Source organism: Neopelma chrysocephalum, unplaced genomic scaffold (assembly GCF_003984885.1).
Source record: "Neopelma chrysocephalum unplaced genomic scaffold, ASM398488v2 Primary Assembly neopelma1_22b, whole genome shotgun sequence".
Classification (NCBI taxonomy): Eukaryota; Metazoa; Chordata; class Aves; order Passeriformes; family Pipridae; genus Neopelma; species Neopelma chrysocephalum.
This window is the reverse complement of record NW_020897690.1, coordinates 24,271,804-24,294,006: the sequence shown is the minus strand read 5'-3', so window position 1 is coordinate 24,294,006 and position 22,203 is coordinate 24,271,804. Positions and strand designations below refer to the sequence as shown.

The 22,203-nt window shown below is 39.4% G+C and overlaps 1 long non-coding RNA gene across 1 annotated transcript; it reads left to right on the top strand.

Moving 5' to 3' along the window:
* Nucleotides 1-1,019: 1,019 nt before the first annotated feature.
* On the top strand, nt 1,020-20,709 carry LOC113964966. Its single transcript, XR_003533365.1, has 3 exons — nt 1,020-1,147; nt 13,415-13,421; nt 20,700-20,709. It is a non-coding gene; the product is annotated as an uncharacterized LOC113964966 (long non-coding RNA).
* Nucleotides 20,710-22,203: the final 1,494 nt, after the last annotated feature.

Genomic DNA, 22,203 nt, shown 5'->3' with positions numbered 1-22,203 from the left:
AGCTGTATTATAAAATTTTGTAATATTATATGCATGGCACTGGTCTTACAATAATAAAACCTGCTTCCACATTCCCTGTCTTTTCTTTGAAGTTCAGTCATTTACCACTACTGTTTTCAATTCATTACTTTCAGTGAAGTAAAAGCACTCCAGTTTTATTTACAACACTGGACAAGGTTAACAACAGACTTGAAGACAAAAATAAAACAGAAAAAATACAGAACAGGCAAATATCTGGTATCACTCTCTTTAGTTATCAGTTAGGCTTTTCATAAGGTAATCCTAAGCTGTGGGAACCAAACAACCACTTTAACATTGTTCTACTCTTATAATTGCTTTTCAGGTTGTGACTGGGTACAAAGGAATCTAATTTAGGAAAACGCATTGTATTTTGAGTTTGATTAGTTCAGGGTGCTTTAGGAAAAGGAAATGAATCATCATCTAGGCTTGTCAAAGACTTAATTTTTTTCAATATGTTTTGTTTGGGTTTTTTTTCAGTTCCGGGTAGTGGGCTTGCAAGCTTTTGGAATTCAGGAAAAAAGAAAAAGGGCAGGGGGAGGGTATATCAACCTCTAAAACTTGAATAGTTTCACATATACTAGTATTGAACACCTAAGAATCTACAATGTGTCAATAAGTGGCAAAAAAATCAAGACTAGAGGGGATTTTTTCTTGATCATATTTTTGGTACCCTTTGCATTATCTTCTCTCATTAATCAAAAAGTTACCTAATAACATATCCAAATATGTACCTACATAGGAGTAGGCCTTTATTTAAACCAATGAATTTGAGAAGAGGCTGTTAGTGTTCCACCACCCCACTTGTACCCAGTCTGGTTGCATCATGGCTAGGCTTCGCGAAAGAAGATTTGGGAAGTGCTCTACCCACACTTGTTACAAGCGCACCGGGGGCTGAAAAGGCCAATACGAGATAGACAAGTTTGGTTGCAAAAGGCACAGCAGAAGGACTCCTTATGTGGTATATTCTGCAAGACACAATTCTTTCTGCATTGTCTTTTCTCCTCAAGAGTGATCCTGCTTGTGTTCTCAAAAGCATCAGCAGTGTTATAGATAGTGTGTCTCCAGACCTCCCGATTGGAGGCCAGAGTAGACCAGTTGTGTTGATCAGTATGGCCAAGACTGAGATGTTGTTTCAGGGAGTCCTTGAATCTTCTCTTTGGGGCTCATCTCTTACAGCAGCCAGTGGCAAGTTCACCATAAAGCATAATCTTAGGGAGGCAGTAGTCCTTCATCCTGGAGACATGTCCTGCTCAATGCAGTTGTGTTCTCAGCAACATGACCTTGATACTTGTGACTGCTGCTTGTTCTAGAACAGATGTATTAGTCACATAATCTGATCAGTGGATGTTTAGGATTGTACAGAGACAGCGTTGATGGAAGCGTTCTAGGAGTCGCAGGTGGTGGTAGTAGATGACCCATGATTCGGAACCATATAAGAGGGTAGACAGCACAATGGCTTTGTAACACTGATCTTTGTACTTCTCTTCAAGTGTTTATTTTGCCAAACTCTTTTATGGAGTCTTCTGAAAGCTCTATGTGCCTTTGCTAACGTATTGTCTATCTCTCCATCAATCTTACCATCCGAGGAGATGAGGCTGCCTAGGTAATTAAACTGCTGGACTGATTTGAACTCTGACTTGCCAATGGTGATATGGGGATGATGGAAGACTTCCTGAGGTGCAGGTTGATGGAGAACTTCTGTCTTCTTTAAGTTGACTTCCAGCCCAAAAAAGCTCAGCAGCATCCGCAAAGTAGGATGTTAAACGTTGCAGAGCTGCTTCTGTGTGGGTGACAAGGGCGGCGTCACCAGCATAAAGCAGCTCCCGGACAAGATGATTTAAGGTCTTAGTGTGGACCTTCAGTAGCCTTAGGTTGAATAGGCTTCCATCAGTACGATATCAAATGTAGATTCCATCTTAAACATCGAGGTCTGCCACAGCCCTTTGGAGCATCATGCTGAAAAAGATTGTGAATAGGGTTGCTGCAAGAACGCAGCCTTGTTTCACACCATTCTTTATTAGAAAGGGCTTGGAAAGTGTGTTGCCATATCTGACTTGACCACGCTGATCCTCATGAAGTGAGATGGTTATTTTAAGGAACTTGGGAGGACAACCTAAATGTTCCAAAATCTGCCATAGACCTTTTCTGCTCACCATATTGAAAGCCTTGGTGAGGTCGACAAAGGTTACATAGAGACCTTTATTCTGTTCCTTACACTTCTCTTGCAGTTGTCTGAGAACAAATACCATGTCTGTGGTGCTCCTGTTGGCTCTGAAACCACATTGGCTTTCAGGTAGAATTCCTTCTGCTATAGCGGGTATTAGTCTGTTCAGGAGTATTCTTGCCAGGATTTTGCCAGCAATGGAGAGCAGAGTAATACCACAGTAATTTGAACAGTCTAATTTAACTCCTTTCTTCTTATACAAGGTGATGATGACTGCGTCACGAAGGTCTGATGGTAGTTCGCCTAGTTCCCAACAGTGCACCACAAACTCGTGAAATATAGCTTGGAGTGCTTGTCCCCCGTGTTTCCAGACTTCAGGTGGAATTCCATCAACCCCAGCTGCCTTGCCGATTGCTGTATGGCCTTGAGGGTTTCTCCTAAAGTGGGGGCAATATCCAATTCGTTCTTCACCGGTTGTTGTGTGATGGACTGAATTGCTGAGTCTTGAACTACTCGGCTAGTACTGAAAAGAGTCTGAAAAGTGTTCAGACCAACGACTCAGAATGGAGGTTTTATCTGTCAGAAGCATTTAACCATCTGCACTGAGTAGAGGGCTTTGTACCTGGTATGTAGGCCCATATGCTGTTTTCAAGGCCTCATAGAATCCTCTGTGATCACCTGTATCTGTACACAATTGAGTTTTTTCAGCTAGATTGATCCACCACTTTTTCTGGATGTCACGGAGCTGGAGCTTGCTGCATGCAAGATGAAAAGCTGCTTTTCTTACATGACAGGATAGCAGTGCAAGGTGTGCTTGGTGAGCAGACCTCTTCTTCCTCAACAATTCCTGGATCTCTTGATTGTTTTCATCAAACCAGTCCTTGTTCTTCTTGAAGGAGAACCCTAAGGATTCTTCAGAGGACTGCAGGATGCTGTTTTTAATATGGTGCCAGAGTGCTTCAGGAGAGGGATACATAGAATCTATAGAATGATTTTCGAACCTAGTTTGAAGATTTGCCTGGAATCTGTCTCTCACTGTGGCTGATTGGAGATTGCTAATTTGGAGTCTTCTCCTTGGGATACTGCTCCTTTTAGGTTTGAACTTAAGACTGAAGTTAAGTTTGCAGTGCAGGAGTCGATGGTCTGTTTGGTATTCTGCACTAGGCATCTGGTTGCAGCACTTAGCAAAATAAACACGTGAGTTACAGAGTGATCTATTATTTATAAGCAATATTTTGCATTTTTTTATTAAGAACTTGTTATATCATAGTTTAAAATGTAGGACTCCTCCTGCCAGGCAAGTGATCTAGCTACCCAAAGCCATTGTCACTATTCTTTTCTTTGTCCCAAGCAATACCTAATTATCTTATAAAATAAACCAGCAGCAATGAGGTCATACACCATCTCCCATGGCAACTGTTAGGTTAGTGGCTAAGGCATTACTGTGGGGCAGGTAAAACAGTGTTTCAAATATTTTCTTGCGAAGGAGAGAAATTAACTACATTCAAGGTGACTGCACACGTACTGTTCGATGAAACTATGCCAGTATCTCCTCCTCCTTTGGCTGTCCTTTGATAGGAAAGACTAATCCTTCAATATTTTTTAAAATGTGCCCAACCCTGGGTTATTATTTAGAGCTGTGACTCACAAGTGAAGGGCAACCAGCATAAAGGATCTAACTGTTCATGAAAGGCAAAAGGTTTAAAAGCCCTGTCATGGATGCTTTGTGTTACCTTGGGTAGTTCTTTCTCTACACATCAGCTTTTGAAAATTGCATTCCTTCTTCTCTGCATTTTATATAAGGAACTGGGAAAGAAGCTGTTACTTACATTGTGTCTGAAATCATATCACTAGAGTATATAAACTGAGATTACTTGGGGAATTAACTTATTCATATAAATTTTGTGATTTATAGATGTGGGTAATACCAATACCTTTAGCAAGAATACATTAAAAGCCATAGCTTGCCTTCCCTTCAGGGTCTGAAACCTTTAATGGATTTAACCCATGGAAATTTAGTAAATTTTACTTTTTCCTCTGGCTTTTATGGTTGTCCTTTCTGCACAGGAAGTGGAAACAAAGATATGTATCCTGTGAGAAATATTGAGCCAGTGCATGGATGTGTGGGAATGGGATTAAGAAATCTAAGGCATGGTTGGTGTTGAATTTAGTAAGGGATACTAAGAATAATAAGGCTTTTACAGATACACAGACTAAGAAAGACATGGACCTGTTAAAGTGGTTCCAGAGGAGATCCATAAAAGTCATCAGAGGGCTGGAACGCCTCTCCTCTAAACAGAATCTAGGAGACTTGGACTTGTATAACCTGGAGAAGAGAAGGCTCCAGGGAGACCTTTCAGTACTTAAAGGGGTCGTATAAGAAAGACAGACGCTATTTATCAACAGCATGTCAGGACAAGGGACAAGAGTTTTTAACTGAAAAAGTGTAGATTTAGATTGCAAGTAAGGAAGACATTTTTTCCAGTGAATGTAGTGAGACTCTGAGAGAGGATGTTCAAAGAAATTGTGGATGTCCCATCACTGGAAGCATTCAAAGCCAGGTTGGACAGGGCTTTGAGCAACCTGATCTAGAGAATTATGTCCCTGCCTATGGCAGGGGGTTTGGAGAAGTTGATCTTCAAAGGACCCTTCCAACCTAAACCATCCTTTGAGTTTGTGATTTTGGTTGTAGGATCCTAAACTACAATCAAAAGAAGTTTTCTACAATAATATAATTCCTGTAAACATCAGAAAAATGACTGTATTCTCATTTACAGCAAATTTATTCTTGGCAGCAATTGTTATTCATGCATTCCCACTGCATTGCTGTAGTCTTCTCTAATTTTGTTGATACATATAGTGTTATGTGGGCATCAAAGGGAGAAAAATAATGGTGAGAAATCTCTATTCCCACAGAACAGGCACAGTGTTAGTCTAAGCCTTTCCCAGTTATGGTCCATCTTTGTGATAATTTGATATTTGATATTTGGGTTGTAAGTTCTCATACTGCAACCTGTTCTGTCCTATGCAGATGGGGGTGTGCTCACAGAAGGTTACAGCAACACTCCACTGAAGGAGAGGGAAACTACAGTTCCTTCCCTGGCCTTGGTCCTGAAATGCAGAGAGGGTAATTAAGAAGGCTGTAGTTGTTTAATATCTAAAATGAATTCCTCCCTCAGAAGATTCCCAACTGTTTGCCTGCAAGAGTAGCAACTGAGTTAGGCATGCCACCTCTATGTCATTCCAATGCAAAAAGGATTTTCAGCTGCCCTCCCTGGGTCTTTTGGGCTGTTGGACTATGAAAAGTTTATCAGTGTAGTCAGGAAACAAAATGGTAGATTTACACAATAGAGCAATGACAGCAGTGTTTCAAAGAGTACAAAATCTTGCCTATAAAAGAAATGGAAATTGTAATAATTTTTGATAAATTGGAATTTGACTAGTTCACTATGATCTCAGGTCTCTAGGTCTTGTTTGTATTTCTGTGTATGTACTGTAAGTAATGAAATCCCATTTCACAATACATCCACAGTAATAATAGGAGCTTCTATATCATATTCAGCTTGTGAGTTTTCATTTGTTTCTTTTACCTTTCATGATTTAAGACTAAAATATGTTATAATGGGGCAATGGCAGCAATAAATACTGTTCAAAATGCTGTCCAGAGATGTGATAAAAGTACAGAAAAAGGAATTGGAAACTCCAAATTTTTGTTCTTCACCTCTCTTTTTAGATAAGAAACTTCTCTCTGTTTCTCCCATGTTACCACCTGGGGAGGATGACTCTTACAAGCCTCTCCAGGTTGTTGTCAGCATTAATTATAATGTTTGCAAAGTACTTTGAAGATAAAAAGTGCTAGGTAAGTGCTAAGTAGTATTTTTATTCCTCTCAAGTCAGAGTAATGTCAAAGAGAATGTCAGCTTCAAAGACTTTGCTGTCAGATCTAGAGTGCTCACAGGATGGATGAAGGTCATTAAATTTTGTATACACCTACTGAAATAATAATGGTCAATACAATCTTTTCTTTAATTCAAGTAATACTAAGATGCTTTTATTTTATATAGCTATTTAATATAACAATAAATTTTTGGGTTTATGATTACTAAAAAACGGGTTGTTTTCCAAAAATCTGCTAATTAGAGCCAGTAGAAAATAGTATGCAAGACACATGCTGGAGAGAAGGCAAATGTGGCTTAAGTTTTAAGGACATTGTTAAGGAAACATCCCAATCTGATCATTCATGAGACTCTCTGTCAGTCACACTCCCAAGACCTGAGACTGCTGGGACTGAAACCCATTCACAGCAGGCAGCTCCAGTGAGCCAACAGATGCCCCTCTGACTCCCTACATACCCTACTCACACAGTCAGACCAGGTTTTCCTTACCAGTTTGACACCAAGTTTCCCATAGCAGTCTCATATGTCTAAATCCATAAGGCAATTTATTCATGACGCAGTAACACATTAACAGCCCAAGCTGCACACCCAACCAAGGAATGCCTCGCAGTCTACCCTATTAAAACACTATAGTATTATGATCTAATATGCTTCCCTTACAAATTTTAAGAATATGTCTTTCAATTTGACTTGGTTCAGTTTTAGCTTTCATTTTAGTTTCATTAGAGGTTTTTGTTTAGTTTGACTTGTTTTAAAATTCATACAAGTTCGTTAAAAATAAGTCTTCTCTTAATCACCTTGAAACTTACTGAGAGTTGAAAAGGTGTGGTTGAGGCTCGTGGACTCTATATGTTCTGACATTTAAGTTCTTCCCCCAGAGGGTGGTTGGGTACTGGAACAGGCTCCCCAGTGATGTGGTCACAACACCAAGCCTGACAGAGTTCAAGAAGTGTTTGGATGATACTCTCAGGCACATAGTGTGACTCTTGGGGATGGTCCTGTGCAGGTCCAGAAGTTGGACTCAATGATCCTTGTCCCTTCCAACTCAGCATATTCTGTGATTCTGTGATTTGTACAAGCTTGAGCTTTCACACCTTGCTTCATGATCACTGGCAGGTTGAGAAGCAATTTTGAAACCTTAGCCCCCAAAACCATAATCCCTCAGCTTTTAAAAGCGCCTCAACCCTTAAGGGCAATTGAATTTGGATTTGAGTCAAGTAATTATGTATTTTAAAAACTAAAAAGACGCTTGCTTTTTCAAGTAAATTACTTCATTCACAGTTACAGCTTCACTGCTACTATATAACCCCATTCTGTGTTTTTATTTTTCTTTCTTTCTTTCTTTCCTTTTTTTTTTCTCTCTTATGATTGCTTTCAGAAGTAAAGCAGTAAAAGTACTGAGTTTAGTATTTAAGCCTGAGTGGTACAGGACCCTTATTTTCTTCATTGACTTGACTTGGGGGTGGGAGGTCTCATCATTTCATGGGATTCAAGCATAACTATAAGAGGAAATTATGTAATTAGTAGTTGGGACAAGGCTGACCTTGCTTGGAGATCCAGATGCACAACCAACCTCAACCTCTAGTGAAGAACTGAGACTTGTTATTCAAAGGGAGAAAATCCTCAGTTTCAGAGTTCTACCTTTACCTGGTGTTCAGTGCTGTGTGGTACAAACAGAAGATTTTGTGTGTTCTCCAGTATGAGAATCTTGCTGCACGGCTTTTAGGGCTGGGAATGACTAACTTCAAGTATCTTTGTATTCAGCTGTGGATTTTACCATCCCCATTCCTGATTATGGGAAAAATATTTACTTTCAACTCATAGAAGTTCTTCCTAACTAGTTCTCAGGATGTAAACTTTGTATTAAATTTCAAGACAATACAAAGGCAGTTTTAAGGTATATATTGAATAAAAATAGGTAAATCAGTCATAAACTACCTTTGATCAATAATTTTCTGGTACAATTTGATGGACTGTTAATGGAGAACTGGCAAGAAAATGCCTCCTGCTACAATTAAATCTTTCTGGTTTATGCACAGAATGAAGTGCATTTGGGAGAGTGGTATCAAATAATCCCTCTGTATAATCCTTAGTTTTAGTAATCTAAGTTTTGCATTAAAAAAAAGTATTTCCTATGACTAGTATCAGATACTCGGCAGAAGTTCTGTCTTGTGAAAACTACCCTCCTTCTATATAGTGAACTTAAATTACTAAGTTGTTCTTTGGTAGAGTTGGATATAGCTACTATTTTTTACTGTAAGGGATTCACTGGGCTTAGGTTCTCTCATCTCACATTTGTAACCTTCATTTCCTTGGTTGCAGAAGAATTCTGAAGAATTATCTTTCAGAAGTCATGTTTCTAGAAGTACCAGCTCCTCACCTGATCTCTTTTCATCCTGTCAGGAAGTCCTTTCTCTACCTTATGCCAACAGCAACTAGTTCTGAGGCAGATCTGTTCTACACCTTCCCTCTTGTCTCCCTCTTTATTGCATGCTGTCACCTTTGGTCAGAACTGGTCTTAAACTGCAGCAATTCACCTTTGAGGGTTGCAAGCTGATTGCACTTGGTAATATCCTGGACTTTTATGTACTTTGCCTTTAGCATGCTGCACTCAGAGTAGTATCCTTTTGATATTCCATGTATATACACTTTACATCCTTATATGTAATGCCATTTTTTAAAGAAGCTTCTTTTAAAAATTGTTTTTACCTCCCCCTTCTTAATAACTTTATTTTGCATTTAAATGACTACTAAATTTACTACCCTAAGTTGGAAGGGACCTATGAAGATCATCAAGTCTAAATCCTGACTATACACAGGACAACCTGAAAGTTAAATCATGTATCTAAGAGCATTGTCCAAATCCTTCTTTGACAGTGACAGGCCTGTGGCCATGACTGCTTCCCTGAGAAGCTTGTTTCCAGTGTTTGAGCATTCTTTCAATGAAGAACTTTTTTCTAACTGCTTCCTAACCTGCTCCAGTAAGAGGAACTACATACTGTTTCTGAGTTAACCTCCTTATATGTATACTGTTAGGGTTATAAAGTGAGACTTTCATTTCTCTCTCAAATGGAGTGCTTAAGTTGGTAGCCTAGGTTCATGAACTTCACTGTTTGATTTTTCAGGCTTCTTGTAGCACACAGACTGGGTTTTGAGATATAATCCAAATATTTGGTGAACTCGGAACATGATGGTGCCAGCAGATTCGGGAATTTTTGTTTATATCTGAATGTTGTCTGAATTTGTGCTATTTTCTTTGATGACCATGGAGCAGTTACGTTTGCAGTGTCACAGATGGACAGCGTAATTGATTTAGTCATTGAAAACTGACAGAAGAAATGCATTTAGAATTGTGTCTTGGATAAAAATCTCTCCTTGCTTATACCTTCAACTTGCCTTGCAAGTACCTTCAGCATCCCTCCTGGATTTCCAGCTAACAGAAGCAGAAGGTCCTACTCCCAGCACAGGCTCTGCTATGTGCATTTTCCGCAGTCAGTGGCAGTCACTAGTAAATCTTGTCCATGCTCAGAGCAAATACCAGCTGTCCTTGCTTGCACTCTGAACCAGCTGGATGCAAGCCAGCTCTAAACTGGAAGCTGTGTAGCTGTGTTAGCACGGCACTGAGCCTGAGTGCCACACAAGCCTGAAAGCCCTGTCTCACAGTAAGGCTTATTAGCTCAAACTCAGTGCCACGATAATTGCACCTCAGCATCTTCTGGTCTGCTGCTGGCTTACATCCAGCCAGCCTGGAATCCAGACAAATCCGGTCGCAACTGCCTGTAAAACACCATGCAGTTGCAACCCATGTTTCTTCTCACAGCAGTCAGTCTTCCTTTCTCTAAAACCTCTTTAAAATTAGACTGTAAATGTGTGGTAGAAGCTTTGTGCTTACAGGCTTATCTGTCTGAAGAAATGGCTCTTAAAATGTCTGGAACCAAGCTGGGAGTATGCTTTGATAAATACAATGTTGATAAGTAACCTCAGCTGTTTCTTCAAGAACTCTTATCTGTCATTGCCTTTCTTGTTTGATGCTGTAACTGGTTTTCTCTAGTCATTTGAATTCAGGTGAAAAAAAATGTATCCTTGCCATATATGACTCAAAAAAATAATATTAAAATTCAACCAAACTCCAAACTATATTTAAGCTTCTGTGCATTCCAGAGATATATTTTAAACTATATAAGTGCTGTAGAACATACTATGTCATACTGCATTTAATGGTTTAGCATTTCTTAATTAACTTCTGAGTTGCAGAAGGTCTCATAACAGCAATTTTAGGTATTGTGCAGTTTATTGTAGCTATAAAATTTATTTTTCCATACTGAATGAAGGCAGGAAGCCTAAGTAATAGCTGCTTTAAGGGGATCTTTTAACTGTGGTATTACAAAGATTGTTCAAGTAAAAAGTCTGTTCAGAACCTGAACTGTAATTTGCTTTGAAAACTCTCCTGCATGCTGAGTGAACTCATAATTCTAAATGTTTATTTCTGCATTTCAAACAGCATAGCTTACTATACTGATGACGTAGCCACAAGCAATGGAGATCTTATCATATTATCCAAAAGGCACATACGCTGCTGCCATCTGCTTATTTTTTCTTATTAAACTGAATGTGAGATCAAACTTTTTTAAAAATACGTTATTTAAAATATTTATCATCACTGAGCGTCTGTGCATGGTAAATATGGATTTATTTTCAGCTTACAAAAAGATTTTTCTCAAAAATATTTTTCATAATTGTGTTTTATACTCATGTTCTTACACTTAAACACAATGTGCTTTGCTCTTTTTTGTTTTACAACTTTTCTTTTGTTTTTAATGTGGTTTATTTGCCAGAAACCGGTGCATATTGTAAAGTGAGGGGAAAAACCCACCACAAATACCCCCAACTAAGGGTCAAGGAGAGAATTAATGAAGGTTTATGAGAAAGGGGAGAAAATCTTGTAGAACCTAGGACAGAGTAACACCTTCATTTATCTTGGGACTTTTGCTAGTGGAAAAGGATGGATTGCATATTTTTAAATGTGATGAGAGACAAAAAGACCAACAAATCTGACTGGTTTCAAATCATGTGTGCGGAAATCAGTCCATCAGAACTTCTCCAGTGAACTGACATTTTATTTTCCAAACCTTCTAGCAACATCTGAGGGTTTTTTGAGGACATACTATTTTTTTTTTGGTGTTTAATGAACACCTCAAAAAAAATGTTTTCTCCATCACTCCAAATGGATAGTTTCTACTTCACCTTTTTTTTTTAGTACACTAAGTTATTTTAATACTTATGAAAAGACAAATTTATGATTTACTGTCATGTCAACTCCTTGAACAAGAAATAGTTTTCTTTTATCAGATAGCTAGTGACTCAGTGTAACATACAGAAAAGTATCTGTTCCCAAAAGTTTATTTTCTGACTTACTGCTGGAAAATATACTTTGATTTCATTACACAGCTTTGTGGTTTGTTCTGCCTTCTGTACAGATGTCCCACAGTAAAAAAGAAAAATAACCCCAACATTGATAAGCCAGGTACCTGGCTGCACTTCAAAGTGAGGCCAGGACCTTCAATTTCTGGGAAAGATTTGATTTTGGTGCACAGCCAAAAAAGGAAATCTGTAATGGCACAGTTCAGTATGCACACTCCATTAGTAAGACATATAAAGCATTCATAGATTTACTTCAGATTGTCTGTTGTGTTTATGTGAGCAAATAAAACACCAATGCTAACTCTTTACCAGAGGGATATGGAGAATTATGTTAAAAACCTTAAAATTGCTTCCAGAATGATAGAAAGTTTTTCTTCTTATAGATAGCATAATTTTTTTCAAATTCTGTTCCAGGTCAGATATTTTCCCATCCTGTGCTATTTGTATTTACTACTGCATAGAATGTCCTAGAACTTCTGCTTAGATCAAGCAAGACTTAGGACTCAAAAGAGACTGTATGGAAGAGCAGGTGGAGACAGGAGCCATACTTTCAGGTTTCTTGAGTGGTACTAAGTGCTAATGATAAGTTCTTAGCTGCTAATAAGAATGTTCAAAGTTGATTGTGAACACTGATTTCCAGGAATTAATAAAATAACACTTCCTGCTTCCTCTGCCATTTTGATCTGTTTTAAAAAAAAGAAAAAGTAAAACCAATCACACTTAAGGTTTGTCAAAAGCATCTAGTTCTGTCCAAATTCTGCCCTGACTTGTCCAAAAAGTTTAAAAGTTTTTTTGTAACAGAGTAGCTATCGCCATTTCTCATGTCATAGTTGGAGTGAAATTTTCCTGTAATTTATATTTCTGAGTATGTTCATCTTTCAGTTAAAAAGGTTTTTACAAGGAAATAAGTTTATGTTGAGGCCTTGAAAACTCACTTTCTTGTTACGTACCAGCAAATGTGGTAGTCTGCTTTTGTATAGTGGAAACCAGAAGTGTAGTAAATACCTGCCTCTCTGTTCTACCAATGCTGGCTATTCAGACAGATAAAACCGTCTCCTTCCTGGTCTTTCCAAGTCTTCAATTTCCAAGTCTGAGTTTGGAATCACAAACTGTCATTACAAATTACTGTCACTCAAATGGATACTTCTATTAAAATCATGCACCTGTTTAAAAATTACTCTCCAGTGATTTCCAATGTTGAAAAGCCGATGTTATGTCCTTCATCACTGTCTTGATAAAGCAATTAGATTTTCTGTGTGGAAACACTTGCGTTTTTCCATTGCATAAACCCCAAGAAATTTGTTCAAAAGTACTAATTTTAGTCAAGAACAGACATTTTTAAACTTAAGAAATAGCGGCCATTCCTCCCTGTTTCTTCCCTCACTCAATTAAGCAGCTCTACCTTGGCTTTCTTCCCCCCCTGTAGTGGTTTGAGCCAGGTTTTCCCCCTGAAACTAGGAAAGTGGTAACCCCCAGGGGGTGGTGACCCTTGGGGCTTGACCCAATCAGTGCTCCTGCAAAATATAAACATATCTCTGGAGACCGGAAAAGAAGCAGTGGTACTTGTTGTGAGAGGAAGAGGTGGCCATGTTGTAGAGGCCACGAGGAGAAGAGGCTCCGGCCCCTTGGGGGCCTCTGCTCCCCCCCCCAGCCCCTGGTTGGGGGGCTGCAGGGACTCAGAGCTGAGCTGAGTGTCTGTGGCTGAGAAGCTGGGGGAGTTTTCTCCCCTGTAGGAGCAGTGGAAGACGCTGGGAGCAGCAGCGGAGACAGCAGTGTCCGAAGAGCAGTGGCAAAGAGCCAACTGATAAGGACCAAAGGAGTAACACAAGCCGGTATGCAGCTAAGGCAGACACAGAGGTGTCTGAGGAGAAGGAAAAGCAGCAACAGGACAAGAGAACCGAGCCAGCAGCAGGAACAGAGTTTCGCGGGGTAAGAACTGGACAAAACCAAAACCCCCAAACTCGCTAGAGACCCCTCCGAGAAAGAGGAGGGGGTGGTGAACTGAGAGGAGTCCTAAAGTGCAGTATGCATTGCTGAGAGGAGCTAGGAAGCTCATGGCCTCCTGAGAGATAAGCCAGGATGGCCGAAGGAATGTGTGTGGAGGGGGTGACCTTGGGCTTCCCCCCCCCTCCTTGCTGCAGCTTCAGAGAAGCTGGCAGCCATCTTTGAGTCAGAGCATGGGAGCTCTGCACAGGGGCTTGATTTCCCCTGAGGATACCAGACCGTCACGAAGACCCCCGTGCTTCGTGATATGACCGTGGTGATGCGACCTTGTCTGGAGTTACGTAGTCCACGGAAAGACCCCCGTTTTGAGGACGGAGGGCCGAGGGGCTTGGAGACCCCCTCGTGTGTGCTGGCAGAGAGCCAGCAACTACTACTGCTGCCTGGAAGAGAAGAAGAAAGCCTGCTGCCTAGAGAGAGACCTGCTGCTCAGAAACTGGAAGGGGTCTTTTCTTCTTCTTCTCTCCTGGACTTTTATTTGGAGGGAGAAGAGATTTGGCCCATTGTCAATATTACTGTCATGGTAGAGATAGATATAGAGTTAAGATTGTATGCAGTGTTTTATAGTATTTATTTATTTGTATAGTCCTGTAATATATTCCTTTCCCCCCATATTGAGTCTCGTGTTTTTGTCTGGAAAACCCATCTCACATGGAGTTGAGATGTGGGAGGGGGGGGCTAGGAATCAGAATTGGATTTTGGGCCTTTTCAAACCATGACACCCCCTCAGCTAATTTTACTCAGAAGTTTTACTACTTCTACTCTTACCCAGTTAGGGCTTCCTTGTATAAATCTTGTCAAACTACAAGGGAATATTTTGGCTCCATTTAGGAGCAACTAGAATACTTGTTTTACCACCTTTCACTTTCAAAAATTTTAACACTACTTTCCTCATTTCATCAGTTCATTGTTAAGTGAAGAGCAATTATGGCAGATGCTTGGAAGAATTACTAAGGTTCTTCGCTCATTAGGGTCTCCCTTCATGGACCCGTATGATTTCTTGGCTGTGAGCAAGGTCCTAGATACTGTGGTCTAGAGATCTTCAGTCATAGGGGATCTCGTGTGTTTTCCAAACCTGTGTGCATTCCCTTAGATGCTATTATTCAGAGGTCCCCTGGTGGCCTAGTGGTTAGGATGCAGCATTCTCACCGCTGCGACCCAGGTTCGACTCCCAGTCCCCCGGGCAGATGGAGCTCGTTAGCCCTGTGAGGCCATCCATCTATGAGAAGGTCACTCTAAACAAACCTACGTCCTGAGGACCTCACTGCCATTGTCCAAGCTCGCTTGGCCCCGGCAGATGAACCTTAGGATTAAAGGGTGGGCTCAGTTCAGCGCAAGCTGTGTCTCATCTAAAAAATCCATTGCGCAGGCTTGAAAGGTAAAAGACCTTTCCCAAAATCTTCGTTTGCGAAGACTGGCCATTATTATTCAGAGGAAATAATATCCTAATTCTCTAGCAGAGTTTCAAATCTTTTAGGGTCTTACTACTTTCAAAGTTATCTAAAAAGGCAAGAAATCTGCTTTCCTTAACCAGCCTTGAATGTGTCAACCCTCATAGTTTCTTCACCAATTAACAGTCATTGTTTCTAATCAGTTCTGTTTCTAAACTCACAAACTGATTCAACTGCTCTGTACAACAGTCATGAAGCACACAGTAAGTAAAGAAGCACTCAGTAATGAAAGCTTTTAATTTGATTCCTTTTTGGGGTTTTTTTTGCAAGTATTCCTTGCATTCTTAATTCTTATATATTACATAATTGTGTTTCTGTAGAAGCAATATCCTCAGATTTTCAGGAAGCAGGTTGGTATTGGGGAAGAAGGGATTGTATCTGAATAAACTCTCAAAGATTATAAAATATACTTACATTTATTTTTACACTATATGCAAGTCTTGTGTATTCAAGTTCCCTCCTCCTTGTTCTCATTGTACCTGAATTCAGTCTGTGAAAACACAACTTTTCAACCTTTGTATTATTTTTCCCAGATCCCACTTTTATAAGATTTTGAAAGAAAAATGATCTGTAGGACCGAGAAGGTTTTGTGATAATTTAAAATAATCTTCTGCGTGGAGGAAGTTTCTGTATGAAAAAGTATCATTTAAATTTTTATGATTTGTTGCCTTTTGTCAAAAAAATCTCCAATGAGAAATATTTTATGATACTGCTATAGATCTTCAGTATTTTTTTTATCTTGTAGTTAAAAAGTATAGTTAGTTTGTAAGTAAAGCTGACTTCCTCATATTTCCCTACGGAGGGAAGGTTTAATGGAAAATATAGCATTATGAGTAATTTTGAATGTGGTTTTCTTTCTAATGATGGAACAGAGCTGAAAGGGATGACAGAGTTTGCTCTATTATATAGTTCTTCAAATGGTGCTCTATATTATAGTTTCATTAAGTTTGGAGAAAAATCTAAAGCTTTATCAAAACCTCAAAATAGGAAATAAAATTGAAAAAAAATAGTGCCATAAGAGGAAGATGTTAAATGTATAAAAAATGGGACAAGAACTGGATTGCCACTGTGATGATCTTTTCTCCACAATGACCACAGTTTTCACTAATTATCACCAGACAGCTGGAACCTCTGGAGATTGCCTAGTCCAACCCCTCCTGCTCCATGCCTGATGAGACCTCAAAATTAAAAACTGTCATTTGAAAAATCTGTATCACTGAGGACATGCAAAGTTGTTATTATTAAGCCTCTCTGGAGACTGTTTTATGCTGCTTTTTTTTACTCTTTGAATGTTATGAATTTAATGTCACCAGATATCCTGTGCCCTTCCAGGTGATCAACTTCAACAAAACGCAGGCCCTTGAAAACTAATGTGGACTGAAGGTACAGGGTGATCCAACCTATAATCTGTCCCTTCCAGAGGCAGAAACTGGTCTCTTGAATCACTTGCATACAGTTTGCTAGCATTCATTATGTTAGGCATATCTATTGCAGGAGTATTAGCATGAGGAATTTAGCAGAGAGGAGACTGCAAACAGGTGATCCAGGCAGTTTGGCTGATCTTCCACGACAGGAATAATTCTAACAGCCTTTTGCCCCTCTTGGATTATCAAAATAGTCCCATTTTTCTTTTGATGAAAGGGAAGAAGAATATATATTGGTGTAAGGGAAAGGTGAAATTCTTACTGCAGAGAGGGTCAAGTGGGATAGCTGTGGAAATAGGAAGGAATTAGTCTGGCCTTTCTCTTGGCAGTTCTCTAGCCTCTCTGGCAAAATCTTGCTACCATATTTTATTTAGCCATTAATCCTTTAAAAGCCACTAGCACATGAATAATCTCTCTGGAGTCTTAGGGGCTTGCGGTAAGTTTGTTTTCATTGAGGTTTACTTTCTAGGCTTATTGGGTGGTCTGTTTTGTGGGTTAGTATCGGGTTTTTTGAGAAGGGTGGAGAGAAAGGGTGGAGAGAGCCGCATGCACATATATTGTTTAATTGGTTTTGTGCTCTTCCTTGTCAATGTAACCTAAGCTGTGTATTTAACTAGATGCACTGACTCTTCTAGCCAGTCTGGTCAAGCAATGTTCTTGCTTGCCCTTTCATGTCAGCAAACTCAGTATGGAGTGGACCGATATATACATTAATTCTTTGTTTTCCTGAGTTTTCAGGTTTTTGTAACGACCTTTCTTCAAAGCCTGATTCAACTCACATTGGAGTTAATATCTCTAAAGAGTCAACCGGGTGTGGGGAAAAAGCAGATCAAGTCTCTTCTTTCACTTCCCCTCCAAGAAGGCTAATGTTTTGCATCTCTTCAGAACCCATTAGTTTCGTCAATAGTTTTACACACATTCTTCTTCCTGCTACTACAATCCATTTCAGTTTTCTTGCATAATTTGCCCACTCTTCGTGAAAGTTAGCCTTCACCCTAACATTATTTTTAAAAACAGTTCACATTTTCTGAGTCAAGTCATGATGCTCCTTTTTCCTGTTATCCTAATACAAAATAAAATCAAACACTTCAGTCATTTGTTGTATTAGTAGAATGCCTGTAGTCCATTCTTAGAATATTGGGAAAGATTTTTACTGAGAGGGCAGGTTAAATAACAAAGGCATATGCATACAGACAAGTCAGATCATATGAAAATTGGACATTTTTAAGTAGTTTGTGTTTAAGTTTTGGAAACTGATGAATGAGAGTTTTAGCACTGGTTAGTTTACCAAACTTAGCAATTCTGGAAAGTGAGACACACAGTTACATTTGCATATGAGGGACATGTATTTAGATTTTATAATGTGATTTAAGTAGAGGTTATACTCTGGTAAGCCCTTGTTCAAAAGATCCATGTTTAGATCTCCAACCTGCACAGCAAATTTCAAACTATTTGAAGTTTATCAGTTGGACCTAGATAATCAGAAGTTTGGCTCATGAGTACTTGGCATCTGCTTTTCTTTTAATTTTGTTTCATTAGAAGTGGTTTATCTTTATGAAGTTAATGGAAGGATAATCTGTGAAGGTGTATGGAGTTCCAGTCTATGATTCTATGTATACAGAATTTATGTATAGGGTTCCGGGTATGATTTAGGAATTTCCTGAATCAGATATTTAGAACTGGGGAGGCTATAATTGGAAGGTATTGTTATATGATTATTATTTGTATATACCTCTTCCTGGATGTTTACTTTTGTTCACTCTTACAGATAAAACACTGGGCTAAATGGGCCTTTGTTCTGATCCAGTACAACAGGTCTTACTAAGCATGTGGATTTTTAAGAATAGCCAATTTTTAAACAGTAAGGACTTCTCAACCTTAATTCTAGCAAAATAGGCTTTTTGTCATAACATAGTTTGCATTCTGCTGAAATCCACAGGAAAGAAATTGCTTCACTGCTGTCCCCCACTTGGAATCCTAATAAATAAGCAATATGTTTGGCAGTGAGTGCTCTCTTAATCTCAGTGACTGGTGGTAAAATAAGAGGTGGCCTGCAATCAGAAAGGTATTTTTAGTTAAAAGAACTGCTGCATGAAGTGTGATGTTCAGCGCTGTAGTGTCAAAAGCAAATCCTTATTGATTCTGACCTCTCCACATTATGCATCTTGCTGATTAACTCTCTGATAGTGCTTCTCTGTCAGACACTGGAGTGTGGGATTCAGAGTAAATAGACCTGCCAGAGCAGTTTTCCACCATGATTGGGTCAGAGCCCGGGAGTCATTCTACAATTTCTTCACCATAAAATTCTTTTCAGTGTCTGTTCAGCTTTGCAAAAGGAAGCTAAACATATCCTGCTATGAAGCAACATTACATTTTTACTTGTTGCTTAAAGTTTTCACTGATGTTTTCTTCATCATCCTCTGGGCACAATCACTTCAGTATTTTGAACCATCTGCTAAATTACCATACTTTTTTTAAAAAATACACTTTCATAGCTCCTATTTAGCTTCTTTTACAAACTGTACATTTGCAATTTGTGCAGTATCTATGGTGGCTGCTCTGAAAGCCTCACCAATTAAGATTTGTGAATATTGAACAATTTGTCTCTTATGATTCTGTAGATAATGAAATTAAGATTATATTCTTAAAACAGAGGTGGTGGCACTTTTTCTTTCAGCTTCAGAGAAATTTTGTATTTGAGCTAAAGGACCATTTTGCATTTAAAAGACATGTATGCAGAGGTTATTCATAATGCCATCTCTCTCAAAAAACCAGTCTGAATTAATTCATTTGGTGTCCAACACAACACCATGGATTTCTTATGCCAAACAAAGCTTCTAATTAATTCCTAGCATCTAGGAATCTGCAGACAACATTGCTGATCTGTGGTCTTGTGTCTGATCTATCTGAAAAATGTCTGTGTTCCATGTACAAAAAAAAGATATGTCCATGGTGTGAAAGTAAGGGAACAGATGAAAGGGAGCATGATTGTAACATTAAAAAAAAAAAATGATTGTGATCTTTTTGTTCCTCTTCATTCTTCTGCTGATAAAGTGAAAATGGGTCCTTCACACTCCTGTCTATTGGTTACTGTTCTTCTGTATAGTGCTGAATTACCATTATGTTTGATTTTCTGAGTTTTCCTTCATGTTTTAAGGGAACCTCTGCTGCCCTGCTTAGCTTCTTCCGAAAGAGATTCGGTGCCAACAACTGCAGGGTACACCCAGAATATTTCCACTGTTTCCTTCCTAGTGTGCAACAGACAAATTGATGTTGTGGGGTTTTTTTCCTATGATTATTTTGTGGAACACTGTAGAGAATGTCCTAGAGGGTTTGATGTTTGGTTTCTTTTATTTGTTTTGGTTAGTTGGTTTTGGTTTTGTTTCTTAACACACTTTGATTGCCTGGCAGTGTCATTTGAATTTACTGCTTTCCCATCTTACTTGGATTGGCAAAGAAGTGTGATGGTTGCTTTTACCTGGCTTGTTGGATTTTTTTTTGCTATTAGTTATCGTGTTGTTCTAATAGTTAAGTTCACTGTAGAAAAAGATAGTTCATCTGTTGTGACGTTGTCGTACCATGTTTGGTTGGTGTAGGCACTCAAGAAGATAATTCAGTGGAGTATTGCTGTATTTACAATCTTAAGTGCCCTCACTCATTCTAGGTCATAACAGTCACAAATAGAGAGTATCACACTTTGATTGTGTGAGTTTTATCTCCCTTGAGTTATGTTTTCTGTGCTGTAACTCAGCTTAGACCAATGTGTTGCATTAAGAGTATAGAATTTGGCAGAAATTAGGACCTGTCTTCCAGCTGGTCCTAATGGATCAGAGGGATTGGGCACGGCTGGGCTTAATTTCTGATTAGAACCAAGTCGGCACAATAAATTCGGCTGTGTCCAATAAGATTTCAGATACACAAATAGTGTGGGTTACACCATAAGTCTGGTCTCATTTGTGGTGACAGATCCACAAATAGTGAGGTCTAACCGATTGAACACTAAAAGTCTGTTCGAGTGTGAAGGAGCAAGATTCAGGATGGGAACAGTTCCAGACGTGGAGAAAAGCATACAGCAATTGGCAGGACTTTATTATATGGACCTTACAGTTATCATATGGACTTTACTGTTATTATGTGGTTTCATTGTATTCACACTACACAGTGCACAACCTGGTCATGCCCAGGCTTGCCATGAGTTTGCCTGCTGCCTGCTCCCTGCTTCCTCCACTCCTCCCCCTTTTGTCCATGTCCCTATCCTGGTTGTTCCCCTGCTTGTCTGTCTCATGCTCCGCCCTATGTTCTGGCCCTTTCCCCGCCCGAGCTGACAAAAGACAGTGTGCACGCGTGAATAGGGCATTCTACTTGCACCCTTCCTCGTGTCCCAACCCCTCTTCGGACCGCGGCATTCGAGTTCAATAGAAACTTTCATGAATACAGATTCATTCATAGTGTGGTTTATTGGAGGAACAGATTAAAGGTTCTTTTAAATTGCTGATGATAAATTCACTAGACATGCAAAATATAAGTGTATAGCACTATACACACAGTGTTCCTGGGTATACTCCAAAACAGTTGGAGGTACAAATCTTATCACAGAGGTGTCCCTGTTTTGGGGAGGAAAGAGGAACAAGTCCATCAACTTGTCTACAAGGTCACCATAATCTCATCCTCTACCCCTGAGGATTTCAAATGGCAATTTATACTTTTGGGATAAGTGGAGGTGAGACTGTAGTCAGATATTCTATAACTGCTATCGTAAGTGGGGGAGGGGCCAATTTATATGTAAATGAGGGACATCAAGGTATCCAAAGAGAGATTACAAGGACTGTGGGTCTTGCACAAGGGCGGAGCAGAACTGTGACACCTTAGTATCACTCCCTCTTCCACATGTGTGCAGCAAAAAGGGTTATCCAGCCGAGATTCCTGATAAAATGTCACCTTCTCACATGCCATTGTGCCCATAGAAATCCCTTCACCACATATCTCATCGCATATCAGACGGCTGTAGGCCTCATTCCTACACAGTGTCATAAAGCACACTTAAGGGCCTCTGGAAGATAGGTATTTACCAGTCCCAGCTTAAATACAGCTTATTTGGACAACTGATCTTTGAAGAGAGAAGATGAGGGAGAAACTACATATGGACGTCAGCAGTCCAGCTCCTGGAGTAGAGGAAGGAATCTGAGAAAATTCCCAATAAATCCCTCTTTTCACACAAATACGAAATCTGAAGGCCACTTCAAGGCACAGTGATTATTATGATTCTGGAAGACATACACTCATTTGAGACTGGGGAGATGAAGGAAGCAGCACAGCTCAGAATGTGATCATAATTTGGCACAGCCGATAGTTTCCTAAGGCATAGGAAGTGTTGTAAGCTTTCACTTTTATTCACATATCTTGACGAGTGCAATGAACAAGCAGTTCACAATAGTACCCTGTACAAGTCATACAGAAAACCTCATTGTTTACTCCTGTGAATGTGTCTAAGTACGAAATTCTGTTAAAAATGGGTAAGAAAATACTAGAGTTAATTTCTGTTTCTGAAGGATCTTTTTTCTCATTGTGTTTGGTTACTTGTTTCTTTTTTGAGGAAAAATAGGATATTCTATTACTAGATGCTTTTAACTACTCTCCACTCACCCCACTCCAGTGAAGCCACTCATTTCCATACAGGAGGGCTTTGCTTTTTTATTACTTGCTCTGACATGAGCAGAAGCCCATGGAAAGGACTACAGTGAACCATATAACATCATTACTATTAATGGGCTCAGAAAGCACAGTCCATGAAAATACACTAGTTCAAGCCTAGGAAAAGAAAAAAA